General features: G+C 32.2%; 11 non-coding genes across 11 annotated transcripts; all 11 read left to right on the top strand.

The window, feature by feature from the left end:
- The first annotated feature begins 293 nt into the window (after positions 1–293).
- Positions 294–367, top strand: TRNAI-AAU (transfer RNA isoleucine (anticodon AAU)). The gene has a single exon. It is a non-coding gene; the product is annotated as a tRNA-Ile (tRNA).
- A 2515-nt stretch (positions 368–2882) lies between these two features.
- Positions 2883–2956, top strand: TRNAI-AAU (transfer RNA isoleucine (anticodon AAU)). Its single transcript has one exon. It is a non-coding gene; the product is annotated as a tRNA-Ile (tRNA).
- Positions 2957–3745: 789 nt separating this feature from the next.
- On the top strand, positions 3746–3819 carry TRNAI-AAU (transfer RNA isoleucine (anticodon AAU)). The gene has a single exon. It is a non-coding gene; the product is annotated as a tRNA-Ile (tRNA).
- A 5104-nt stretch (positions 3820–8923) lies between these two features.
- On the top strand, positions 8924–8997 carry TRNAI-AAU (transfer RNA isoleucine (anticodon AAU)). The gene has a single exon. It is a non-coding gene; the product is annotated as a tRNA-Ile (tRNA).
- Positions 8998–12375: 3378 nt separating this feature from the next.
- On the top strand, positions 12376–12449 carry TRNAI-AAU (transfer RNA isoleucine (anticodon AAU)). Its single transcript has one exon. It is a non-coding gene; the product is annotated as a tRNA-Ile (tRNA).
- Positions 12450–14964: 2515 nt separating this feature from the next.
- TRNAI-AAU (transfer RNA isoleucine (anticodon AAU)) lies at positions 14965–15038 on the top strand. The gene has a single exon. It is a non-coding gene; the product is annotated as a tRNA-Ile (tRNA).
- Positions 15039–15827: 789 nt separating this feature from the next.
- On the top strand, positions 15828–15901 carry TRNAI-AAU (transfer RNA isoleucine (anticodon AAU)). The gene has a single exon. It is a non-coding gene; the product is annotated as a tRNA-Ile (tRNA).
- A 2515-nt stretch (positions 15902–18416) lies between these two features.
- Positions 18417–18490, top strand: TRNAI-AAU (transfer RNA isoleucine (anticodon AAU)). Its single transcript has one exon. It is a non-coding gene; the product is annotated as a tRNA-Ile (tRNA).
- Positions 18491–20140: 1650 nt separating this feature from the next.
- Positions 20141–20214, top strand: TRNAI-AAU (transfer RNA isoleucine (anticodon AAU)). The gene has a single exon. It is a non-coding gene; the product is annotated as a tRNA-Ile (tRNA).
- Positions 20215–21866: 1652 nt separating this feature from the next.
- On the top strand, positions 21867–21940 carry TRNAI-AAU (transfer RNA isoleucine (anticodon AAU)). Its single transcript has one exon. It is a non-coding gene; the product is annotated as a tRNA-Ile (tRNA).
- A 789-nt stretch (positions 21941–22729) lies between these two features.
- TRNAI-AAU (transfer RNA isoleucine (anticodon AAU)) lies at positions 22730–22803 on the top strand. Its single transcript has one exon. It is a non-coding gene; the product is annotated as a tRNA-Ile (tRNA).
- The last annotated feature ends 669 nt before the right edge of the window (positions 22804–23472 follow it).

Raw genomic sequence — 23472 nt, 5'->3', positions numbered from 1 at the left:
TCCTTCGAGGGGAAGCTGACACAATGATTAGATGAATCAATTGCATATAGGTGATGAATTGTTATTTATTGCTAAAACACATGGAAAAAACATTAATGGCTCTAAGTTCTAACACTAAGTATGAAAATCTCTTTTGTATTGTAATTTTTCTAAAGTCATATTAGTTTCTTCATGTTGATATTATATATTTATAACTTCATGGTACACCTCCGAAATTAAGCTTTCCAAATCTCCCGGGTTAACTATCATTAGCACTTCTTCATATGCTGGACTTCCAGGAATTTGTGCAAAATGGCCTGTTAGCTCAGATGGTTAGAGCGTGGTGCTAATAACGCCAAGGTCACAGGTTCGATCCCTGTACAGGCCAAGTTTAATTGTTTGAAAAAAGATTAATTTTTCTTGTGTCTCATTTTTGACTGTTTATCACCTTGGATCAAACGATGCTTGAAGGATTGGATGAATACATTTGATATAGTTGTAGAATTAATTATTATTCTGAAAGCTCCTGGAATATCTATAATTGGTTCTAAGTTCTAACGCCAAGTAACTAAATCTCTTATTTATTGCAATTTATTGAGGTCATTTTTGTTTTGTCTTGTTGATGAAATATAAAGATAGTATGAATGTAAACAGCTGAATATAAGCTTTCCAACTATCCCGGGTTAACAATCAGCAGCACTTCATCATCTGCTATTTCTTCAATAGTATGCTATATATTTAGTGAGCCTATTAGTTTAGTCTTCAGAGCATAAAGTTAAAAATGCCAAGGACATACTTTCAATCCGTCTCCAAGCCAATACTTGATGCTCCTTTAATGTTGAAAATAGATGTATTTTCTTCTGTATCATGTGTATCTCTATATTGCCTTTGAGGGGAAGCTGATATAATGATTAAATGAATCAATTGCATATAGGTGATGAATTGTTATTTATTGCTAAAACACATGGAAAAAACATTAATGGTTCTAAGTTCTAACACTAAGTATGAAAATCTCTTTTGTATTGTAATTTTTTTAAAGTCATATAAGTTTCTTCATGTTGATATTATACATTTATAACTTCATGGTAAACCTCTGAAATTAAGCTTTCCAAATCTCCCGGGTTAACTATCATTAGCACTTCTTCATATGCTGGACTTCCAGTAATTTGTGCAAAATGGCCTGTTAGCTCAGATGGTTAGAGCGTGGTGCTAATAACGCCAAGGTCAAAGGTTCGATCCCTGTACAGGCCAAGTTTAATTGTTTGTAAAAAGATAAATGTTTCTTGTGTCTCATTTTTGACTGTTTATCACCTTGGATCAAATGCTGCTTGAAGGATTGGATGAATACATTTGATATAGTTGTAGAATTAATTATTATTCTGAAAGCTCCTGAAATTTCTATTAATGGTTCTAAGTTCTAACGCCAAGTAACTAAATCTCTTATTTATTGCAATTTATTGAGGTCATTTTTGTTTTGTCTTGTTGATGAAATATAAAGGTAGTATGAATGTAAACAGCTGAATATAAGCTTTCCAACTATCCCGGGTTAACAATCGGTAGCACTTCATCATCTGCTATTTCTTCAATAGTATGCTATGTATTTATTGAGCCTATTAGTTTAGTCTGTAGAGCATAAAGTTAAAAATGCCAAGGACATACTTTCAATCAGTCTCCAAGCCAATACTTGATGCTCCTTTAATGTTGAAAATAGATGTATTTTCTTCTGTATAATGTGTATGTCTATATTTCCTTTGAGGGGAAGCTGATAGAATGTTTAGATGAATCAATTGCATATAGGTGATGAATTGTTATTTATTGCTAAAACACATGGAAAAAACATTAATGGTTCTAAGTTCTAACACTAAGTATGAAAATCTCTTTTGTATTGTAATTTTTCTAAAGTCATATTAGTTTCTTCATGTTGATAATTTATATTTATAACTTCATGGTACACCTCTGAAATGAAGCTTTCCAAATCTCCCGGGTTAACTATCATTAGCACTTCTTCATATGCTGGACTTCCAGGAATTTGTGCAAAATGGCCTGTTAGCTCAGATGGTTAGAGAGTGGTGCTAATAACGCCAAGGTCACAGGTCCGATCCCTGTACAGGCCAAGTTTAATTGTTTGTAAAAAGATACATTTTTCTTGTGTCTCATTTTTGACTGTTTATCACCTTGGAACAAAAGCTACTTGAAGGATTGGATGAATACATTTGATATAGTTGTAGAATTAATTATCATTCTGAAAGCTCCTGGAATATCTATAATTGGTTCTAAGTTCTAACGCCAAGTAACTAAATCTCTTATTTATTGCAATTTATTGAGGTCATTTTTGTTTTGTCTTGTTGATGAAATATAAAGATAGTATGAATGTAAACAGCTGAATATAAGCTTTCCAACTATCCCGGGTTAACAATCAGTAGCACTTCATCATCTGCTATTTCTTCAATAGTATGCTATATATTTAGTGAGCCTATTAGTTTAGTCTTTAGAGCATAAAGTTAAAAATGCCAAGGACATACTTTCAATCAGTCTCCAAGCCAATAAGTGATGCTCCTTTAATGTTGAAAATAGATGTATTTTCTTCTGTATAATGTGTATGTCTATATTTCCTTTGAGGGGAAGCTGATAGAATGATTAGATGAATCAATTGCATATAGGTGATGAATTGTTATTTATTGCTAAAACACATGGAAAAAACATTAATGGTTCTAAGTTCTAACACTAAGTATGAAAATCTCTTTTGTATTGTAATTTTTCTAAAGTCATATTAGTTTCTTCATGTTGATATTTTATATTTATAACTTCATGGTACACCTCTGAAATTAAGCTTTCCAAATCTCCCGGGTTAACTATCATTAGCACTTCTTCATATGCTGGACTTCCAGGAATTTGTGCAAAAAGGCCTGTTAGCTCAGATGGTTAGAGCGTGGTGCTAATAACGCCAAGGTCACAGGTTCGATCCCTGTACAGGCCAAGTTTAATTGTTTGAAAAAAGATTACTTTTTCTTGTGTCTCATTTTTGACTGTTTATCACCTTGGATCAAACGCTGCTTGAAGGATTGGATGAATGCATTTGATATAGTTGTAGAATTAATTATTATTCTGAAAGCTCCTGGAATATCTATTAATGGTTCTAAGTTCTAACGCCAAGTAACTAAATCTCTTATTTATTGCAATTTATTGAGGTCATTTTTGTTTTGTCTTGTTGATGAAATATAAAGATAGTATGAATGTAAACAGCTGAATATAAGCTTTCCAACTATCCCGGGTTAACAATCGGTAGCACTTCATCATCTGCTATTTCTTCAATAGTATGCTATATATTTATTGAGCCTATTAGTTTAGTCTTTAGAGCATAAAGTTAACAATGCCAAGAACATACTTTCAATCAGTCTCTAAGCCAATACTTGATGCTCCTTTAATGTTGAAAATAGATGTATTTTCTTCAGTATCATTTGTATGTCTATATTTCCTTCGAGGGGAAGCTGACACAATGATTAGATGAATCAATTGCATATAGGTGATGAATTGTTATTTATTGCTAAAACTCATCGAAAAAACATTAATGGCTCTAAGTTCTAACACTAAGTATGAAAATCTCTTTTGTATTGTAATTTTTCTAAAGTCATATTAGTTTCTTCATGTTGATATTATATATTTATAACTTCATGGTAAACCTCCGAAATTAAGCTTTTCAAATCTCCCGGGTTAACTATCATTAGCACTTCTTCATATGCTGGACTTCCAGGAATTTGTGCAGACCGGCCTGTTAGCTCAGATGGTTAGAGCGTGGTGCTAATAACGCCAAGGTCACAGGTTCGATCCCTGTACAGGCCAAGTTTAATTGTTTGAAAAAAGATTAATTTTTCTTGTGTCTCATTTTTGACTGTTTATCACCTTGGATCAAACGATGCTTGAAGGATTGGATGAATACATTTGATATAGTTGTAGAATTAATTATTATTCTGAAAGCTCCTATAATATCTATTAATGGTTCTAAGTTCTAACACCAAGTAACTAAATCTCTTATTTATTTCAATTTATTGAGGTCATTTTTGTTTTGTCTTGTTGATGAAATATAAAAATAGTATGAATGTAAACAGCTGAATATAAGCTTTCCAACTATCCCGGGTTAACAATCAGTAGCACTTCATCATCTGCTATTTCTTCAATAGTATGCTATATATTTATTGAGCCTATTAGTTTAGTCTTTAGAGCATAAAGTTAACAATGCCAAGAACATACTTTCAATCAGTCTCTAAGCCAATACTTGATGCTCCTTTAATGTTGAAAATAGATGTATTTTCTTCAGTATCATTTGTATGTCTATATTTTCTTCGAGGGGAAGCTGACACAATGATTAGATGAATCAATTGCATATAGGTGATGAATTGTTATTTATTGCTAAAACTCATGGAAAAAACATTAATGGCTCTAAGTTCTAACACTAAGTATGAAAATCTCTTTTGTATTGTAATTTTTCTAAAGTCATATTAGTTTCTTCATGTTGATATTATATATTTATAACTTCATGGTAAACCTCCGAAATTAAGCTTTTCAAATCTCCCGGGTTAACTATCATTAGCACTTCTTCATATGCTGGACTTCCAGGAATTTGTGCGGACTGGCCTGTTAACTCAGATGGTTAGAGCGTGGTGCTAATAACGCCAAGGTCACAGGTTCGATCCCTGTACAGGCCAAGTTTAATTGTTTGAAAAAAGATAAATTTTTCTTGTGTCTCATTTTTGACTGTTTATCACCTTGGATCAAACGATGCTTGAAGGATTGGATGAATACATTTGATATAGTTGTAGAATTAATTATTATTCTGAAAGCTCCTGGAATATCTATTAATGGTTCTAAGTTCTAACACCAAGTAACTAAATCTCTTATTTATTGCAATTTATTGAGGTCATTTTTGTTTTGTCTTGTTGATGAAATATAAAAATAGTATGAATGTAAACAGCTGAATATAAGCTTTCCAACTATCCCGGGTTAACAATCAGTAGCACTTCATCATCTGCTATTTCTTCAATAGTATGCTATATATTTAGTGAGCCTATTAGTTTAGTCTTCAGAGCATAAAGTTAAAAATGCCAAGGACATACTTTCAATCCGTCTCCAAGCCAATACTTGATGCTCCTTTAATGTTGAAAATAGATGTATTTTCTTCTGTATCATGTGTATCTCTATATTTCCTTTGAGGGGAAGCTGATAGAATGATTAAATGAATCAATTGCATATAGGTGATGAATTGTTATTTATTGCTAAAACACATGGAAAAAACATTAATAGTTCTAAGTTCTAACACTAAGTATGAAAATCTCTTTTGTATTGTAATTTTTTTAAAGTCATATAAGTTTCTTCATGTTGATATTATATATTTATAACTTCATGGTAAACCTCTGAAGTTAAGCTTTCCAAATCTCCCGGGTTAACTATCATTAGCACTTCTTCATATGCTGGACTTCCAGTAATCTGTGCAAAATGGCCTGTTAGCTCAGATGGTTAGAGCGTGGTGCTAATAATGCCAAGGGCACAGGTTCGATCCCTGTACAGGCCAAGTTTAATTGTTTGTAAAAAGATAGATGTTTCTTGTGTCTCATTTTTGACTGTTTATCACCTTGGATCAAATGCTGCTTGAAGGATTGGATGAATACATTTGATATAGTTGTAGAATTAATTATTATTCTGAAAGCTCCTGAAATATCTATTAATGGTTCTAAGTTCTAACGCCAAGTAACTAAATCTCTTATTTATTGCAATTTATTGAGGTCATTTTTGTTTTGTCTTGTTGATGAAATATAAAGATAGTATGAATGTAAACAGCTGAATATAAGCTTTCCAACTATCCCGGGTTAACAATCGGTAGCACTTCATCATCTGCTATTTCTTCAATAGTATGCTATATATTTAGTGAGCCTATTAGTTTAGTCTTTAGAGCATTAAGTTAAAAATGCCAAGGACATACTTTCAATCAGTCTCCAAGCCAATAAGTGATGCTCCTTTAATGTTGAAAATAGATGTATTTTCTTCTGTATAATGTGTATGTCTATATTTCCTTTGAGGGGAAGCTGATAGAATGATTAGATAAATCAATTGCATATAGGTGATGAATTGTTATTTATTGCTAAAACACATGGAAAAAACATTAATGGTTCTAAGTTCTAACACTAAGTATGAAAATCTCTTTTGTATTGTAATTTTTCTAAAGTCAAATTAGTTTCTTCATGTTGATAATTTATATTTATAACTTCATGGTACACCTCAGAAATTAAGCTTTCCAAATCTCCCGGGTTAACTATCATTAGCACTTCTTCATATGCTGGACTTCCAGGAATTTGGGCAAAATGGCCTGTTAGCTCAGATGGTTAGAGCGTGGTGCTAATAACGCCAAGGTCACAGGCTCGATCCCTGTACAGGCCAAGTTTAATTGTTTGAAAAAAGATTAATTTTTCTTGTGTCTCATTTTTGACTGTTTATCACCTTGGATCAAACGCTGCTTGAAGGATTGGATGAATGCATTTGATATAGTTGTAGAATTAATTATTATTCTGAAAGCTCCTGGAATATCTATTAATGGTTCTAAGTTCTAACGCCAAGTAACTAAATCTCTTATTTATTGCAATTTATTGAGGTCATTTTTGTTTTGTCTTGTTGATGAAATATAAAGATAGTATGAATGTAAACAGCTGAATATAAGCTTTCCAACTATCCCGGGTTAACAATCGGTAGCACTTCATCATCTGCTATTTCTTCAATAGTATGCTATGTATTTATTGAGCCTATTAGTTTAGTCTGTAGAGCATAAAGTAAAAAATGCCAAGGACATACTTTCAATCAGTCTCCAAGCCAATACTTGATGCTCCTTTAATGTTGAAAATAGATGTATTTTCTTCTGTATAATGTGTATGTCTATATTTCCTTTGAGGGGAAGCTGATAGAATGTTTAGATGAATCAATTGCATATAGGTGATGAATTGTTATTTATTGCTAAAACACATGGAAAAAACATTAATGGTTCTAAGTTCTAACACTAAGTATGAAAATCTCTTTTGTATTGTAATTTTTCTAAAGTCATATTAGTTTCTTCATGTTGATAATTTATATTTATAACTTCATGGTACACCTCTGAAATGAAGCTTTCCAAATCTCCCGGGTTAACTATCATTAGCACTTCTTCATATGCTGGACTTCCAGGAATTTGTGCAAAATGGCCTGTTAGCTCAGATGGTTAGAGCGTGGTGCTAATAACGCCAAGGTCACAGGTCCGATCCCTGTACAGGCCAAGTTTAATTGTTTGTAAAAAGATACATTTTTCTTGTGTCTCATTTTTGACTGTTTATCACCTTGGATCAAAAGCTACTTGAAGGATTGGATGAATACATTTGATATAGTTGTAGAATTAATTATCATTCTGAAAGCTCCTGAAATATCTATTAATGGCTCTAAGTTCTAACGCCAAGTAACTAAATCTCTTATTTATTGCAATTTATTGAGGTCATTTTTGTTTTGTCTTGTTGATGAAATATAAAGATAGTATGAATGTAAACAGCTGAATATAAGCTTTCCAACTATCCCTGGTTAACAATCGGTAGCACTTCATCATCTGCTATTTCTTCAATAGTATGCTATGTATTTATTGAGCCTATTAGTTTAGTCTGTAGAGCATAAAGTTAAAAATGCCAAGGACATACTTTCAATCAGTCTCCAAGCCAATACTTGATGCTCCTTTAATGTTGAAAATAGATGTATTTTCTTCTGTATAATGTGTATGTCTATATTTCCTTTGAGGGGAAGCTGATAGAATGTTTAGATGAATCAATTGCATATAGGTGATGAATTGTTATTTATTGCTAAAACACATGGAAAAAACATTAATGGTTCTAAGTTCTAACACTAAGTATGAAAATCTCTTTTGTATTGTAATTTTTCTAAAGTCATATTAGTTTCTTCATGTTGATAATTTATATTTATAACTTCATGGTACACCTCTGAAATGAAGCTTTCCAAATCTCCCGGGTTAACTATCATTAGCACTTCTTCATATGCTGTACTTCCAGGAATTTGTGCAAAATGGCCTGTTAGCTCAGATGGTTAGAGCGTGGTGCTAATAACGCCAAGGTCACAGGTCCGATCCCTGTACAGGTCAAGTTTAATTGTTTGTAAAAAGATACATTTTTCTTGTGTCTCATTTTTGACTGTTTATCACCTTGGATCAAAAGCTACTTGAAGGATTGGATAAATACATTTGATATAGTTGTAGAATTAATTATCATTCTGAAAGCTCCTGGAATATCTATAATTGGTTCTAAGTTCTAACGCCAAGTAACTAAATCTCTTATTTATTGCAATTTATTGAGGTCATTTTTGTTTTGTCTTGTTGATGAAATATAAAGATAGTATGAATGTAAACAGCTGAATATAAGCTTTCCAACTATCCCGGGTTAACAATCAGTAGCACTTCATCATCTGCTGTTTCTTCAATAGTATGCTATATATTTAGTGAGCCTATTAGTTTAGTCTTTAGAGCATAAAGTTAAAAATGCCAAGGACATACTTTCAATCAGTCTCCAAGCCAATAAGTGATGCTCCTTTAATGTTGAAAATAGATGTATTTTCTTCTGTATAATGTGTATGTCTATATTTCCTTTGAGGGGAAGCTGATAGAATGATTAGATGAATCAATTGCATATAGGTGATGAATTGTTATTTATTGCTAAAACACATGGAAAAAACATTAATGGTTCTAAGTTCTAACACTAAGTATGAAAATCTCTTTTGTATTGTAATTTTTCTAAAGTCATATTAGTTTCTTCATGTTGATAATTTATATTTATAACTTCATGGTACACCTCCGAAATTAAGCTTTCCAAATCTCCCGGGTTAACTATCATTAGCACTTCTTCATATGCTGGACTTCCAGGAATTTGTGCAAAATGGCCTGTTAGCTCAGATGGTTAGAGCGTGGTGCTAATAACGCCAAGGTCACAGGTTCGATCCCTGTACAGGCCAAGTTTAATTGTTTGAAAAAAGATTAATTTTTCTTGTGTCTCATTTTTGACTGTTTATCACCTTGGATCAAATTCTGCTTGAAGGATTGGATGAATACATGTGATATAATTGTAGAATTAATTATTATTCTGAAAGCTCCTGGAATATCTATTAATGGTTCTAAGTTCTAACGCCAAGTAGCTAAATCTCTTATTTATTGCAATTTATTGAGGTCATTTTTGTTTTGTCTTGTTGATGAAATATAAAGATAGTATGAATTTAAACAGCTGAATATAAGCTTTCCAACTATCCCAGGTTAACAATCAGTAGCACTTCATCATCTGCTATTTCTTCAATAGTATGCTATATATTTAGTGAGCCTATTAGTTTAGTCTTTAGAGCATAAAGTTAAAAATGCCAAGGACATACTTTCAATCAGTCTCCAAGCCAATAAGTGATGCTCCTTTAATGTTGAAAATAGATGTATTTTCTTCTGTATGATGTGTATGTCTATATTTCCTTCGAGGGGAAGCTGATAGAATGATTAGATGAATCAATTGCATATAAGTGATGAATTGATATTTATTGCTAAAACACATGGAAAAAACATTAATGGTTCTAAGTTCTAACACTAAGTATGAAAATCTCTTTTGTATTGTAATTTTTCTAAAGTCATATTAGTTTCTTCATGTTGATAATTAATATTTATAACTTCATGGTACACCTCCGAAATTAAGCTTTCCAAATCTCCCGGGTTAACTATCATTAGCACTTCTTCATATGCTGGACTTCCAGGAATTTGTGCAAAATGGCCTGTTAGCTCAGATGGTTAGAGCGTGGTGCTAATAACGCCAAGGTCACAGGCTCGATCCCTGTACAGGCCAAGTTTAATTGTTTGAAAAAAGATAAATTTTTCTTGTGTCTCATTTTTGACTGTTTATCACCTTGGATCAAACGCTGCTTGAAGGATTGGATGAATGCATTTGATATAGTTGTAGAATTAATTATTATTCTGAAAGCTCCTGGAATATCTATTAATGGTTCTAAGTTCTAACGCCAAGTAACTAAATCTCTTATTTATTGCAATTTATTGAGGTCATTTTTGTTTTGTCTTGTTGATGAAATATAAAGATAGTATGAATGTAAACAGCTGAATATAAGCTTTCCAACTATCCCGGGTTAACAATCGGTAGCACTTCATCATCTGCTATTTCTTCAATAGTATGCTATGTATTTATTGAGCCTATTAGTTTAGTCTGTAGAGCATAAAGTTAAAAATGCCAAGGACATACTTTCAATCAGTCTCCAAGCCAATACTTGATGCTCCTTTAATGTTGAAAATAGATGTATTTTCTTCTGTATAATGTGTATGTCTATATTTCCTTTGAGGGGAAGCTGATAGAATGTTTAGATGAATCAATTGCATATAGGTGATGAATTGTTATTTATTGCTAAAACACATGGAAAAAACATTAATGGTTCTAAGTTCTAACACTAAGTATGAAAATCTCTTTTGTATTGTAATTTTTCTAAAGTCATATTAGTTTCTTCATGTTGATAATTTATATTTATAACTTCATGGTACACCTCTGAAATGAAGCTTTCCAAATCTCCCGGGTTAACTATCATTAGCACTTCTTCATATGCTGGACTTCCAGGAATTTGTGCAAAATGGCCAGTTAGCTCAGATGGTTAGAGCGTGGTGCTAATAACGCCAAGGTCACAGGTCCGATCCCTGTACAGGCCAAGTTTAATTGTTTGTAAAAAGATACATTTTTCTTGTGTCTCATTTTTGACTGTTTATCACCTTGGATCAAAAGCTACTTGAAGGATTGGATGAATACATTTGATATAGTTGTAGAATTAATTATCATTCTGAAAGCTCCTGAAATATCTATTAATGGCTCTAAGTTCTAACGCCAAGTAACTAAATCTCTTATTTATTGCAATTTATTGAGGTCATTTTTGTTTTGTCTTGTTGATGAAATATAAAGATAGTATGAATGTAAACAGCTGAATATAAGCTTTCCAACTATCCCTGGTTAACAACCGGTAGCACTTCATCATCTGCTATTTCTTCAATAGTATGCTATGTATTTATTGAGCCTATTAGTTTAGTCTGTAGAGCATAAAGTTAAAAATGCCAAGGACATACTTTCAATCAGTCTCAAAGCCAATACTTGATGCTCCTTTAATGTTGAAAATAGATGTATTTTCTTCTGTATAATGTGTATGTCTATATTTCCTTTGAGGGGAAGCTGATAGAATGTTTAGATGAATCAATTGCATATAGGTGATGAATTGTTATTTATTGCTAAAACACATGGAAAAAACATTAATGGTTCTAAGTTCTAACACTAAGTATGAAAATCTCTTTTGTATTGTAATTTTTCTAAAGTCATATTAGTTTCTTCATGTTGATAATTTATATTTATAACTTCATGGTACACCTCTGAAATGAAGCTTTCCAAATCTCCCGGGTTAACTATCATTAGCACTTCTTCATATGCTGTACTTCCAGGAATTTGTGCAAAATGGCCTGTTAGCTCAGATGGTTAGAGCGTGGTGCTAATAACGCCAAGGTCACAGGTCCGATCCCTGTACAGGTCAAGTTTAATTGTTTGTAAAAAGATACATTTTTCTTGTGTCTCATTTTTGACTGTTTATCACCTTGGATCAAAAGCTACTTGAAGGATTGGATGAATACATTTGGTATAGTTGTAGAATTAATTATCATTCTGAAAGCTCCTGGAATATCTATAATTGGTTCTAAGTTCTAACGCCAAGTAACTAAATCTCTTATTTATTGCAATTTATTGAGGTCATTTTTGTTTTGTCTTGTTGATGAAATATAAAGATAGTAAGAATGTAAACAGCTGAATATAAGCTTTCCAACTATCCCGGGTTAACAATCAGTAGCACTTCATCATCTGCTGTTTCTTCAATAGTATGCTATATATTTAGTGAGCCTATTAGTTTAGTCTTTAGAGCATAAAGTTAAAAATGCCAAGGACATACTTTCAATCAGTCTCCAAGCCAATAAGTGATGCTCCTTTAATGTTGAAAATAGATGTATTTTCTTCTGTATAATGTGTATGTCTATATTTCCTTTGAGGGGAAGCTGATAGAATGATTAGATGAATCAATTGCATATAGGTGATGAATTGTTATTTATTGCCAAAACACATGGAAAAAACATTAATGGTTCTAAGTTCTAACACTAAGTATGAAAATCTCTTTTGTATTGTAATTTTTCTAAAGTCATATTAGTTTCTTCATGTTGATAATTTATATTTATAACTTCATGGTACACCTCCGAAATTAAGCTTTCCAAATCTCCCGGGTTAACTATCATTAGCACTTCTTCATATGCTGGACTTCCAGGAATTTGTGCAAAATGGCCTGTTAGCTCAGATGGTTAGAGCGTGGTGCTAATAACGCCAAGGTCACAGGTTCGATCCCTGTACAGGCCAAGTTTAATTGTTTGAAAAAAGATTAATTTTTCTTGTGTCTCATTTTTGACTGTTTATCACCTTGGATCAAATTCTGCTTGAAGGATTGGATGAATACATGTGATATAATTGTAGAATTAATTATTATTCTGAAAGCTCCTGGAATATCTATTAATGGTTCTAAGTTCTAACGCCAAGTAGCTAAATCTCTTATTTATTGCAATTTATTGAGGTCATTTTTGTTTTGTCTTGTTGATGAAATATAAAGATAGTATGAATTTAAACAGCTGAATATAAGCTTTCCAACTATCCCGGGTTAACAATCAGTAGCACTTCATCATCTGCTATTTCTTCAATAGTATGCTATATATTTAGTGAGCCTATTAGTTTAGTCTTTAGAGCATAAAGTAAAAAATGCCAGGGACATACTTTCAATCAGTCTCCAAGCCGATACTTGATGCTCCTTTAATGTTGAAAATAGATGTATTTTCTTCTGTATCATGTGTATCTCTATATTTCCTTTGAGGGGAAGCTGATAGAATGATTAAATGAGTCAATTGCATATAGGTGATGAATTGTTATTTATTGCTAAAACACATGGAAAAAACATTAATGGTTCTAAGTTCTAACACTAAGTATGAAAATCTCTTTTGTATTGTAATTTTTTTAAAGTCATATAAGTTTCTTCATGTTGATATTATATATTTATAACTTCATGGTAAACCTCTGAAGTTAAGCTTTCCAAATCTCCCGGGTTAACTATCATTAGCACTTCTTCATATGCTGGACTTCCAGCAATTTGTGCAAAATGGCCTGTTAGCTCAGATGGTTAGAGCGTGGTACTAATAACGCCAAGGTCACAGGCTCGATCCCTGTACAAGCCAAGTTTAATTGTTTAAAAAAAGATTAATTTTTCTTGTGTCTCATTTTTGACTGTTTATCACCTTGGATCAAACGCTGCTTGAAGGATTGGATGAATGCATTTGATATAGTTGTAGAATTAATTATTATTCTGAAAGCTCCTGGAATATCTATTAATGGTTCTAAGTTCTAACGCCAAATAACTAAATCTCTTATTTATTGCAATTTATTAAGGTCATTTTTGTTTTGTCTTGTTGATGAAATATAAAGATAGTATGAATGTAAACAGCTGAATATAAGCTTTCCAACTATCCCGGGTTAACAATCGGTAGCACTTCATCATCTGCTATTTCTTCAATAGTATGCTATGTATTTATTGAGCCTATTAGTTTAGTCTGTAGAGCATAAAGTTAAAAATGCCAAGGACATACTTTCAATCAGTCTCCAAGCCAATACTTGATGCTCCTTTAATGTTGAAAATAGATGTATTTTCTTCTGTATAATGTGTATGTCTATATTTCCTTTGAGGGGAAGCTGATAGAATGTTTAGATGAATCAATTGCATATAGGTGATGAATTGTTATTTATTGCTAAAACACATGGAAAAAACATTAATGGTTCTAAGTTCTAACACTAAGTATGAAGATCTCTTTTGTATTGTAATTTTTCTAAAGTCATATTAGTTTCTTCATGTTGATAATTTATATTTATAACTTCATGGTACACCTCTGAAATGAAGCTTTCCAAATCTCCCGGGTTAACTATCATTAGCACTTCTTCATATGCTGGACTTCCAGGAATTTGTGCAAAATGGCCTGTTAGCTCAGATGGTTAGAGCGTGGTGCTAATAACGCCAAGGTCACAGGTCCGATCCCTGTACAGGCCAAGTTTAATTGTTTGTAAAAAGATACATTTTTCTTGTGTCTCATTTTTGACTGTTTATCACCTTGGATCAAAAGCTACTTGAAGGATTGGATGAATACATTTGATATAGTTGTAGAATTAATTATCATTCTGAAAGCTCCTGGAATATCTATAATTGGTTCTAAGTTCTAACGCCAAGTAACTAAATCTCCTATTTATTGCAATTTATTGAGGTCATTTTTGTTTTGTCTTGTTGATGAAATATAAAGATAGTATGAATGTAAACAGCTGAATATAAGCTTTCCAACTATCCTGGGTTAACAATCAGTAGCACTTCATCATCTGCTATTTCTTCAATAGTATGCTATATATTTAGTGAGCCTATTAGTTAAGTCTTTAGAGCATAAAGTTAAAAATGCCAAGGACATACTTTCAATCAGTCTCCAAGCCAATAAGTGATGCTCCTTTAATGTTGAAAATAGATGTATTTTCTTCTGTATAATGTGTATGTCTATATTTCCTTTGAGGGGAAGCTGATAGAATGATTAGATGAATCAATTGCATATAGGTGATGAATTGTTATTTATTGCTAAAACACATGGAAAAAACATTAATGGTTCTAAGTTCTAACACTAAGTATGAAAATCTCTTTTGTATTGTAATTTTTCTAAAGTCATATTAGTTTCTTCATGTTGATAATTTATATTTATAACTTCATGGTACACCTCTGAAATTAAGCTTTCCAAATCTCCCGGGTTAACTATCATTAGCACTTCTTCATATGCTGGACTTCCAGGAATTTGTGCAAAATGGCCTGTTAGCTCAGATGGTTAGAGCGTGGTGCTAATAACGCCAAGGTCACAGGTTCGATCCCTGTACAGGCCAAGTTTAATTGTTTGAAAAAAGATTAATTTTTCTTGTGTCTCATTTTTGACTGTTTATCACCTTGGATCAAACGCTGCTTGAAGGATTGGATGAATGCATTTGATATAGTTGTAGAATTAATTATTATTCTGAAAGCTCCTGGAATATCTATTAAGGGTTCTAAGTTCTAACGCCAAGTAACTAAATCTCTTATTTATTGCAATTTATTGAGGTCATTTTTGTTTTGTCTTGTTGATGAAATATAAAGATAGTATGAATGTAAACAGCTGAATATAAGCTTTCCAACTATCCCGGGTTAACAATCGGTAGCACTTCATCATCTGCTATTTCTTCAATAGTATGCTATATATTTAGTGAGCCTATTAGTTTAGTCTTTAGAGCATAAAGTTAACAATGCCAAGAACATACTTTCAATCAGTCTCTAAGCCAATACTTGATGCTCCTTTAATGTTGAAAATAGATGTGTTTTCTTCAGTATCATTTGTATGTCTATATTTCCTTCGAGGGGAAGCTGACACAAAGATTAGATGAATCAATTGCATATAGGTGATGAATTGTTATTTATTGCTAAAACACATGGAAAAAACATTAATGGCTCTAAGTTCTAACACTAAGTATAAAAATCTCTTTTGTATTGTAATTTTTCTAAAGTCATATTAGTTTCTTCATGTTGATATTATATATTTATAACTTCATGGTAAACCTCCGAAATTAAGCTTTCCAAATCTCCCGGGTTAACTATCATTAGCACTTCTTCATATGCTGGACTTCCAGTAATTTGTGCAAAATGGCCTGTTAGCTCAGATGGTTAGAGCGTGGTGCTAATAACGCCAAGGTCACAGGTTCGATCCCTGTACAGGCCAAGTTTAATTGTTTGTAAAAAGATAAATTTTTCTTGTGTCTCATTTTTGACTGTTTATCACCTTGGATCAAACGCTGCTTGAAGGATTGGATGAATACATTTGATATAGTTGTAGAATTAATTATTATTCTGAAAGCTCCTGAAATATCTATTAATGGCTCTAAGTTCTAACGCCAAGTAACTAAATCTCTTATTTATTGCAATTTATTGAGGTCATTTTTGTTTTGTCTTGTTGATGAAATATAAAGATAGTATGAATGTAAACAGCTGAATATAAGCTTTCCAACTATCCCGGGTTAACAATCGGTAGCACTTCATCATCTGCTATTTCTTCAATAGTATGCTATATATTTATTGAGCCTATTAGTTTAGTCTTTAGAGCATAAAGTTAACAATGCCAAGAACATACTTTCAATCAGTCTCTAAGTCAATACTTGATGCTCCTTTAATGTTGAAAATAGATGTATTTTCTTCAGTATCATTTGTATGTCTATATTTCCTTCGAGGGGAAGCTGATAGAATGATTAGATGAATCAATTGCATATAGGTGATGAATTGTTATTTATTGCTAAAACACATGGAAAAAACATTAATGGTTCTAAGTTCTAACACTAAGTATGAAAATCTCTTTTGTATTGTAATTTTTCTAAAGTCCTATTAGTTTCTTCATGTTGATAATTTATATTTATAACTTCATGGTACACCTCTGAAATTAAGCTTTCCAAATCTCCCGGGTTAACTATCATTAGCACTTCTTCATATGCTGGACTTCCAGGAATTTGTGCAAAACGGCCTGTTTGCTCAGATGGTTAGAGCGTGGTGCTAATAACGCCAAGGTCACAGGTTCGATCCCTGTACAGGCCAAGTTTAATTGTTTGAAAAAAGATTAATTTTTCTTGTGTCTCATTTTTGACTGTTTATCAACTTGGATCAAACGCTGCTTGAAGGATTGGATGAATGCATTTGATATAGTTGTAGAATTAATTAATATTCTGAAAGCTCCTGGAATATCTATTAATGGTTCTAAGTTCTAACACCAAGTAACTAAATGTCTTATTTATTGCAATTTATTGAGGTCATTTTTGTTTTGTCTTGTTGATGAAATATAAAGATAGTATGAATGTAAACAGCTGAATATAAGCTTTCCAACTATCCCGGGTTAACAATCGGTAGCACTTCATCATCTGCTATTTCTTCAATAGTATGCTATATATTTATTGAGCCTATTAGTTTAGTCTTTAGAGCATAAAGTTAACAATGCCAAGAACATACTTTCAATCAGTCTCTAAGTCAATACTTGATGCTCCTTTAATGTTGAAAATAGATGTATTTTCTTCAGTATCATTTGTATGTCTATATTTCCTTCGAGGGGAAGCTGACACAATGATTAGATGAATCAATTGCATATAGGTGATGAATTGTTATTTATTGCTAAAACACATGGAAAAAACATTAATGGCTCTAAGTTCTAACACTAAGTATGAAAATCTCTTTTGTATTGTAATTTTTCTAAAGTCATATTAGTTTCTTCATGTTGATATTATATATTTATAACTTCATGGTAAACCTCCGAAATTAAGCTTTCCAAATCTCCCAGGTTAACTATCATTAGCACTTCTTCATATGCTGGACTTCCAGGAATTTGTGCAGACCGGCCTGTTAGCTCAGATGTTTAGAGCGTGGTGCTAATAACGCCAAGGTCACAGGTTCGATCCCTGTACAGGCTAAGTTTAATTGTTTGAAAAAAGATTAATTTTTCTTGTGTCTCATTTTTGACTGTTTATCACCTTGGATCAAACGATGCTTGAAGGATTGGATGAATACATTTGATATAGTTGTAGAATTAATTATTATTCTGAAAGCTCCTGGAATATCTATTAATGGTTCTAAGTTCTAACACCAAGTAACTAAATCTCTTATTTATTGCAATTTATTGAGGTCATTTTTGTTTTGTCTTGTTGATGAAATATAAAAATAGTATGAATGTAAACAGCTGAATATAAGCTTTCCAACTATCCCGGGTTAACAATCAGTAGCACTTCATCATCTGCTATTTCTTCAATAGTATGCTATATATTTATTGAGCCTATTAGTTTAGTCTTTAGAGCATAAAGTTAACAATGCCAAGAACATACTTTCAATCAGTCTCTAAGCCAATACTTGATGCTCCTTTAATGTTGAAAATAGATGTATTTTCTTCAGTATCATTTGTATGTCTATATTTCCTTCGAGGGGAAGCTGACACAATGATTAGATGAATCAATTGCATATAGGTGATGAATTGTTATTTATTGCTAAAACACATGGAAAAAACATTAATGGTTCTAAGTTCTAACACTAAGTATGAAAATCTCTTTTGTATTGTAATTTTTTTAAAGTCATATAAGTTTCTTCATGTTGATATTATATATTTATAACTTCATGGTAAACCTCTGAAGTTAAGCTTTCCAAATCTCCCGGGTTAACTATCATTAGCACTTCTTCATATGCTGGACTTCCAATAATTTGTGCAAAATGGCCTGTTAGCTCAGATGGTTAGAGCGTGGTGCTAATAACGCCAAGGTCACAGGTTCGATCCCTGTACAGGCCAAGTTTAATTGTTTGTAAAAGATAAATGTTTCTTGTGTCTCATTTTTGACTGTTTATCACCTTGGATCAAATGCTGCTTGAAGGATTGGATGAATACATTTGATATAGTTGTAGAATTCATTATTATTCTGAAAGCTACTGAAATATCTATTAATGGTTTTAAGTTCTAACGCCAAGTAACTAAATCTCTTATTTATTGCAATTTATTGAGGTCATTTTTGTTTTGTCTTGTTGATGAAATATAAAGATAGTATGAATGTAAACAGCTGAATATAAGCTTTCCAACTATCCCGGGTTAACAATCAGTAGCACTTCATCATCTGCTATTTCTTCAATAGTATGCTATATATTTAGTGAGCCTATTAGTTTAGTCTTTAGAGCATAAAGTTAAAAATGCCAAGGACATACTTTCAATCAGTCTCCAAGCCAATAAGTGATGCTCCTTTAATGTTGAAAATAGATGTATTTTCTTCTGTATAATGTGTATGTCTATATTTCCTTTGAGGGGAAGCTGATAGAATGATTAGATGAATCAATTGCATATAGGTGATGAATTGTTATTTATTGCTAAAACACATGGAAAAAACATTAATGGTTCTAAGTTCTAACACTAAGTATGAAAATCTCTTTTGTATTGTAATTTTTCTAAAGTCATATTAGTTTCTTCATGTTGATAATTTATATTTATAACTTCATGGTACACCTCCGAAATTAAGCTTTCCAAATCTCCCAGGTTAACTATCATTAGCACTTCTTCATATGCTGGACTTCCAGGAATTTGTGCAAAATGGCCTGTTAGCTCAGATGGTTAGATCGTGGTGCTAATAACGCCAAGGTCACAGGTTCGATCCCTGTACAGGCAAAGTTTAATTGTTTGAAAAAAGATAAATTTTTCTTGTGTCTCATTTTTGACTGTTTATCACCTTGGATCAAATGCTGCTTGAAGGATTGGATGAATGCATTTGATATAGCTGTAGAATTAATTATTATTCTGAAAGCTCCTGGAATATCTATTAATGGTTCTAAGTTCTAACGCCAAGTAACTAAATCTCTTATTTATTGCAATTTATTGAGGTCATTTTTGTTTTGTCTTGTTGATGAAATATAAAGATAGTATGAATGTAAACAGCTGAATATAAGCTTTCCAACTATCCCGGGTTAACAATCGGTAGCACTTCATCATCTGCTATTTCTTCAATAGTATGCTATATATTTAGTGAGCCTATTAGTTTAGTCTTTAGAGCATAAAGTTAACAATGCCAAGAACATACTTTCAATCAGTCTCTAAGCCAATACTTGATGCTCCTTTAATGTTGAAAATAGATGTATTTTCTTCAGTATCATTTGTATGTCTATATTTCCTTCGAGGGGAAGCTGACACAATGATTAGATGAATCAATTGCATATAGGTGATGAATTGTATTTATTGCTAAAACACATGGAAAAAACATTAATGGCTCTAAGTTCTAACACTAAGTATGAAAATCTCTTTTGTATTGTAATTTTTCTAAACTCATATTAGTTTCTTCATGTTGATATTATATATTTATAACTTCATGGTAAACCTCCGAAATTAAGCTTTCCAAATATCCCAGGTTAACTATCATCAGCACTTATTCATATGCTGGACTTCCAGGAATTTGTGCAGACCGGCCTGTTAGCTCAGATGGTTAGAGCGTGGTGCTAATAACGCCAAGGTCACAGGTTCGATCCCTGTACAGGCCAAGTTTAATTGTTTGAAAAAAGATTAATTTTTCTTGTGTCTCATTTTTGACTGTTTATCACCTTGGATCAAACGCTGCTTGAAGGATTGGATGAATGCATTTGATATAGTTGTAGAATTAATTAATATTCTGAAAGCTCCTGGAATATCTATTAATGGTTCTAAGTTCTAACACCAAGTAACTAAATGTCTTATTTATTGCAATTTATTGAGGTCATTTTTGTTTTGTCTTGTTGATGAAATATAAAGATAGTATGAATGTAAACAGCTGAATATAAGCTTTCCAACTATCCCGGGTTAACAATCGGTAGCACTTCATCATCTGCTATTTCTTCAATAGTATGCTATATATTTATTGAGCCTATTAGTTTAGTCTTTAGAGCATAAAGTTAACAATGCCAAGAACATACTTTCAATCAGTCTCTAAGTCAATACTTGATGCTCCTTTAATGTTGAAAATAGATGTATTTTCTTCAGTATCATTTGTATGTCTATATTTCCTTCGAGGGGAAGCTGACACAATGATTAGATGAATCAATTGCATATAGGTGATGAATTGTTATTTATTGCTAAAACACATGGAAAAAACATTAATGGCTCTAAGTTCTAACACTAAGTATGAAAATCTCTTTTGTATTGTAATTTTTCTAAAGTCATATTAGTTTCTTCATGTTGATATTATATATTTATAACTTCATGGTAAACCTCCGAAATTAAGCTTTCCAAATCTCCCAGGTTAACTATCATTAGCACTTCTTCATATGCTGGACTTCCAGGAATTTGTGCAGACCGGCCTGTTAGCTCAGATGGTTAGAGCGTGGTGCTAATAACGCCAAGGTCACAGGTTCGATCCCTGTACAGGCTAAGTTTAATTGTTTGAAAAAAGATTAATTTTTCTTGTGTCTCATTTTTGACTGTTTATCACCTTGGATCAAATGCTGCTTGAAGGATTGGATGAATACATTTGATATAGTTGTAGAATTAATTATTATTCTGAAAGCTCCTGAAATATCTATTAATGGTTCTAAGTTCTAACGCCAAGTAACTAAATCTCTTATTTATTGCAATTTATTGAGGTCATTTTTGTTTTGTCTTGTTGATGAAATATAAAGATAGTATGAATGTAAACAGCTGAATATAAGCTTTCCAACAATCCCGGGTTAACAATCGGTAGCACTTCATCATCTGCTATTTCTTCAATAGTATGCTATGTATTTATTGAGCCTATTAGTTTAGTCTGTAGAGCATAAAGTTAAAAATGCCAAGGACATACTTTCAATCAGTCTCCAAGCCAATACTTGATGCTCCTTTAATGTTGAAAATAGATGTATTTTCTTCTGTATGATGTGTATGTCTATATTTCCTTTGAGGGGAAGCTGATAGAATGTTTAGATGAATCAATTGCATATAGGTGATGAATTGTTATTTATTGCTAAAACACATGGAAAAAACATTAATGGCTCTAAGTTCTAACACTAAGTATGAAAATCTCTTTTGTATTGTAATTTTTCTAAACTCATATTAGTTTCTTCATGTTGATATTATATATTTATAACTTCATGGTAAACCTCCGAAATTAAGCTTTCCAAATCTCCCGGGTTAACTATCATTAGCACTTCTTCATATGCTGGACTTCCAGTAATTTGTGCAAAATGGCCTGTTAGCTCAGATGGTTAGAGCGTGGTGCTAATAACGCCAAGGTCACAGGTTCGATCCCTGTACAGGCCAAGTTTAATTGTTTGTAAAAAGATAAATTTTTCTTGTGTCTCATTTTTGACTGTTTATCACCTTGGATCAAAAGCTACTTGAAGGATTGGATGAATACATTTGATATAGTTGTAGAATTAATTATCATTCTGAAAGCTCCTGGAATATCTATAATTGGTTCTAAGTTCTAACGCCAAGTAACTAAATCTCTTATTTATTGCAATTTATTGAGGTCATTTTTGTTTTGTCTTGTTGATGAAATATAAAGATAGTATGAATGTAAACAGCTGAATATAAGCTTTCCAACTATCCCGGGTTAACAATCAGTAGCACTTCATCATGTGCTATTTCTTCAATAGTATGCTATATATTTAGTGAGCCTATTAGTTTAGTCTTTAGAGCATAAAGTTAAAAATGCCAAGGACATACTTTCAATCAGTCTCCAAGCCAATAAGTGATGCTCCTTTAATGTTGAAAATAGATGTATTTTCTTCTGTATAATGTGTATGTCTATATTTCCTTTGAAGGGAAGCTGATAGAATGATTAGATGAATCAATTGCATATAGGTGATGAATTGTTATTTATTGCTAAAACACATGGAAAAAACATTAATGGTTCTAAGTTCTAACACTAAGTATGAAAATCTCTTTTGTATTGTAATTTTTCTAAAGTCATATTAGTTTCTTCATGTTGATAATTTATATTTATAACTTCATGGTACACCTCCGAAATTAAGCTTTCCAAATCTCCTGGGTTAACTATCATTAGCACTTCTTCATATGCTGGACTTCCGGGAATTTGTGCAAAATGGCCTGTTAGCTCAGATGGTTAGAGCGTGGTGCTAATAACGCCAAGGTCACAGGTTCGATCCCTGTACAGGCCAAGTTTAATTGTTTGAAAAAAGATTAATTTTTCTTGTGTCTCATTTTTGACTGTTTATCACCTTGGATCAAACGCTGCTTGAAGGATTGGATGAATGCATTTGATATAGTTGTAGAATTAATTATTATTCTGAAAGCTCCTGGAATATCTATTAATGGTTCTAAGTTCTAACGCCAAGTAACTAAATCTCTTATTTATTGCAATTTATTGAGGTCATTTTTGTTTTGTCTTGTTGATGAAATATAAAGATAGTATGAATGTAAACAGCTGAATATAAGCTTTCCAACTATCCCGGGTTAACAATCGGTAGCACTTCATCATCTGCTATTTCTTCAATAGTATGCTATATATTTATTGAGCCTATTAGTTTAGTCTTTAGAGCATAAAGTTAACAATGCCAAGAACATACTTTCAATCAGTCTCTAAGCCAATACTTGATGCTCCTTTAATGTTGAAAATAGATGTATTTTCTTCAGTATCATTTGTATGTCTATATTTCCTTCGAGGGGAAGCTGACACAATGATTAGATGAATCAATTGCATATAGGTGATGAATTGTTATTTATTGCTAAAACACATGGAAAAAACATTAATGGCTCTAAGTTCTAACACTAAGTATGAAAATCTCTTTTGTATTGTAATTTTTCTAAAGTCATATTAGTTTCTTCAT

The sequence above is a fragment of the Lissotriton vulgaris genome, chromosome 4_1 (genome assembly GCF_964263255.1).
Source record: "Lissotriton vulgaris chromosome 4_1, aLisVul1.2, whole genome shotgun sequence".
NCBI lineage: Eukaryota > Metazoa > Chordata > Amphibia > Caudata > Salamandridae > Lissotriton > Lissotriton vulgaris.
The sequence above is the reverse complement of the archived record's forward strand: the minus strand, read 5'-3'. Positions and strand labels throughout refer to the sequence as shown.